Here is a 4601-nt window from a genome sequence, read left to right as displayed (position 1 = left end):
GTCTGAGGTCTGAGGTTGGAAAGAGGTTTTCTCTATACCAGTCCTAGCTAAAGATGAGTGAGAACCAACATGATTCCCAATACGATCAAGAAAAAGAAGTACCAGGCACCAAATACTTAGAGTTTTCCAGGCACATGCTAGGCATTGTGGCGCACAAAATTTTTTACTTCATACAACTCTATGGCAGGCACAATACACCTCAGTTTGAACTGATGGAACTGGAATGCCAGGGAACTCAGTTACTTGTCTATGGTCATGTTTCTTGAACTTGTTGGCTTGAAATGTAAGTACAGAGTCGGTTAATTTGTCTCCACCTCATTGTTTCTGTAGTGGGTGTCTCCAAGACAACCATTGAGATTTGGTTCTTTACTTGAATGACAGAGAAAAGCTGTTCTACTTATGGTTATGTCTCATTACAGTGAAGACACTCAATTTACAGTTAGAAAATGCAAAGACAGCATAGAGCTGAGTCTAGCAAAGACCAGACAACACACTTCTTACTCTTTACCAGTGAGTCAAATGGATGGCTCTTCACCCCTTCTTATGGATGCATTTTGGGGCATATTTTACAAAGGTGTTAAATTTTCTTTAACCAGAGAGGTTTATTAGGGGAGATTTTTTTTCCCCACTGGAGAATATTTAGACAGGCTTGCAAAGTTTGCCACTGCCCTGTGCCATTCTGTCTCCAGCCAGAAATGGATACAGAATTGGGATGAAGATGCTTGGGAAGTGGGAGAAGTCCATACATGAGGTAGGCCAGGCCTGGGGACTGGTCAACTTGAGGATTTGAGACTCAGTGGGAAAGGGCTTGATGAGGTGTCCATGAGCAGTGGTGTGAAGGGTGAAGGCTACCAAAGAGGAAGGTGGGGAAGCTGAAGTTGGCCCTGCCCTTTCACAGTATTATTATTATTATTTTTTATTAGTATTAGTATTAGTATTAGTATTAGTATTATTTTCTCTCTACCACCCAACAGCAAGGAAAATAAGCACACTATGAAGAACACATGTTTCAAGAAGAACCACACTGCTAGTTTTCCCAATTGTATTTATTTGCCTTTCCAGCAGCCAAAGTTGTTTTTTCTGTGAATGGGAGTTAAATGCAGCAGCCGTAGGGCTGGGATGGCCCAACAGTGAGTTTGGTCGTTAATCATTGTCAAACCATTTACTGTAACATTGCTAATATAGTGGTTCCTTTTGGTGGCAGGATACCCAGGCATACTGCATTGTTTCATAGTTTCTGTCACATTTTTTTGCTGGTTGAAGCTTAGTACAAAGCTTAGGATGAAATATGACTCCAGGCTTACTTGTATGCATTTTGAATTGAAATAAACTAAAGACATAATTGTATATTTTGTACAATTTTACTGAGCCAGGAAAAGGCAATTGCCTTAAAGATAGAAAGTTCATTTTTTTTCTTTTTTTTGAATGGGAACTGAGCTTCATTTCACCAGGGGATTTTCAAGTCTCAAATGGCAACCACTTAATGATTTACCATCTAGCCATCCAGATGGGTGCTTGGGTGTTTGAATGGGATACGTGCATATGGATAATTTATTTTAAGATTATGAATGCAAGGAAGACAAGTATGCTCTTTTATTTCAGCATAACATGAGGATGCATTTCCCAAACACTTAAAGTGACTATTTTGTTGGGCCAGAGAGGCAGCTCAGTGGGGAAAGGCATTTGCCACTAAGCCTGAGAATCTGAGTTTGATACCCAGGACCCACTGACTTTAACAAGATGTCCTCTGATCTCCACACATGTACTGTGACATCAACGTGCCCTCATATATACATGTATATGTGCATGCACACACAGTAAATAGAAGTAACAAGCTATTACATGACAATTTTATTGTTTTGTGTCAGATATAATAACTTTGTCATCTATGGGGAGACCGTTGTGGTTCCCCACAGAGGAACACAGAACCACAATGGTCTCCCATTGAACACGACAAACGGTATCCTCAGGTTTATGAGGTAAAAGGATCCTAGTAGTGATTGGGTTTGTTTTTATTTTTACTTTGGAGCCTATTAATGAATTCATAGTTTGTGTCCATGTGACAGGTGCACCAATTCAATGTGGGGTCAGGTGGCATTTTGTGATTATTTTTCAATATATGAATATGAGAAACTCATTTATGTTTTATAGTGAAAGTTCATTGCTTATGCCCGTTATCGAGCATATTAGTCATAGTTCTCTAAAGGAATAGACCTTATAGTGTGAACACACACACACACACACACACACACACACACACACACATTTATTAGGACAACTTATAGGTTGTAGTCTAGCTAGCACAACAGTGCCTGTTTACTAATGAAAGGCCCGAGAATACAGTAGTTCAGTCCACAAGGCAGGATGTCTCTGCTAGTCTCAGTATACTAGAATCCCAAAGAAGTAGGCTCTCATGCCAGTGAAGGAATGGACTTGCCAGGAAGAGCGAGAGCAAACAGGTGAAAAGCTTCCTTCTTCCATGCCCTTTATAGAAGCTGCCACCAGAAGGTGTGGCCCAGATTAGAGGTGGATTGTCCCACCTCAAAAGGTCTGGATTAAAAGTGAGTCTTCCCATTTCACATGATTTAATTGAGAAAATGTCCCTCACACATATACCCAGCTTCTTAGGTTTTAGTTAATTCCAGATGTAGTCAACTTGACAACCAAGAATAGACATCTTATTGAGCTTTGCCTCTTTGCCTCATCTGTGAATGTTGACACAGCCTGGTTGAAGTTTTCTAAGATCTTTGAGCCATCCTCACCTTTGCATCATTGCCTTCGGTCTACAGGTTAAGGAACGATTTTGGACCGTGTGAAGAAGCTCCTACACTTCAACCCTTTCTTCTTCCTCTCTGCTCTCACAGAACTGATGCTTTGTCTAAGCAGAATGAAATAGGCTCTAAGTCTACCTCTTAAGAGGCATTATTGTCTATGTTAATAGTACTGATCCATGAGCATGGGAGATCTTTCCACCTTCTGATGTCTTCTTTAATTTCTCTCTTCAGAGGCTTGAAGTTCTTGCCACACAGATTTTTTGCTTGGTTGATTAGAGTTATAACCAAGATATTTTATGTTATTTGTGACTATTTTGAAGGGTGTTGTCTCCTTAACTTTTTTCTCAGTCCATTTACCCTGTGTTTAAAGGAGGGCTACTGGTTTCTTTGAGTTAACTTTGTATCCAGGCACATTGGTGAAGTTGGTTATCAGCTGTAGGAGTTCTCTGGTAGAATGTTGGGGGCTGCTTATGTATCATCATCCAAGAACAGTGGTACATTGACTTCTTCCTTTCCAGTTTGTATTCCCTGGGTTTCCTTTGGTATCTTAGTGCTCTAGCTAGAACTTCAAGTATTATATTGAAGAGATAGGGAGAAAGTGGACAATCTTGTCTTGTCCCTGACTTTAGTGGAATTTCTTTAAGATTCTCTCCATTTAATTTGATGCTGGCTATTGCCTTGCTGTATATTGTCTTTATTTTGTTTAGGTATGGGCCTTGTATCACTGATCTCTCTAAGACTTTTGACATGAAGGGGTATAGGACTTTGTTGAAGGCCTTTTCAGCATCTAATAAGATGGTCATGTGATTTGGCGCCACTCAGCAGCCAATGGAAAGAGATGCAGAGACTCTCACAGCCACACATTAGGTAGAGCTTGGGGAGTCCTGAGGAAGAGCTGGGGGATGGAATGAAGGAACTGATGAGGACAGGGATTCTACAGAAACCAAAGAATGAAGATGGGCCGGACCTAGCCTCACTGCACATATGCAGCAGATTAATAGCTTGGTCTTCATGTGAGTTGGGGTTGTCCCTGAATCTGTTGCCTGCATGTGGATCCTATTCCTCTAACTGAACCACCTTGTCTGGGCTCAGTGGGAGAGCATGTGCCTCATCCTGCAGTGACTTGATTTTCCAGGGGTGAGGGTTGGAAGTGGGGGGTGGGGAATGATACCCAGGGGACTCCCACTTCTCAGAGTAGAAGGGGAGGAATGTGGGGGAGAGGATCTGAGTGAGGGGTTACCACAGGAGAGGAAGCTGATATTGGGATGTAAAGTGAATAAATAAATTAATAAAAGTAAAAAAGAAACATTATTGTCTATTCCATGTATATATGAGAAGTACTGTAAGTGCTGTCCAAATTCAGTGCCTGTATAGACATATCTAGAGCTCTGACTCTGCTACACATGAGCAGGTCCCTCACAAAGGCCTTATTTCTTCCTCTCCCTGTTCTGTGTTTGTCTTGTAGATGATGTTGTATCCAATATGCAAATAGTTGAAATGTGTATATTTATGTAAAAATAGCACATTATGGATCATACAGGTTTACCCATGCAAGAATATACTTTTCTTTTATATCAGAAGGAAAGAAAAATGAAGAATGGTCAAAAATAATTTAAAAACCTCCATCAAACCCTATGAGCTCATTACTCCAAGGGTGTTGGGATAGATACTAGATATGCAAAACAAGATTCTGTGTTTCTACAATGGCTGCACTATAGTTAGTAAAATAGGTGCAGTAAGAAATAGAGATCATGGAAGGGCTCGGAAAACCAGAGCGGGCACCAGTGTGATGTTTGACCCAGCCAGGCTTCCGTATGCAGGACTTCT

Source organism: Mastomys coucha, unplaced genomic scaffold, assembly GCF_008632895.1.
Source record: "Mastomys coucha isolate ucsf_1 unplaced genomic scaffold, UCSF_Mcou_1 pScaffold21, whole genome shotgun sequence".
NCBI lineage: Eukaryota > Metazoa > Chordata > Mammalia > Rodentia > Muridae > Mastomys > Mastomys coucha.
Note: the sequence above shows the minus strand (reverse complement) of the source record.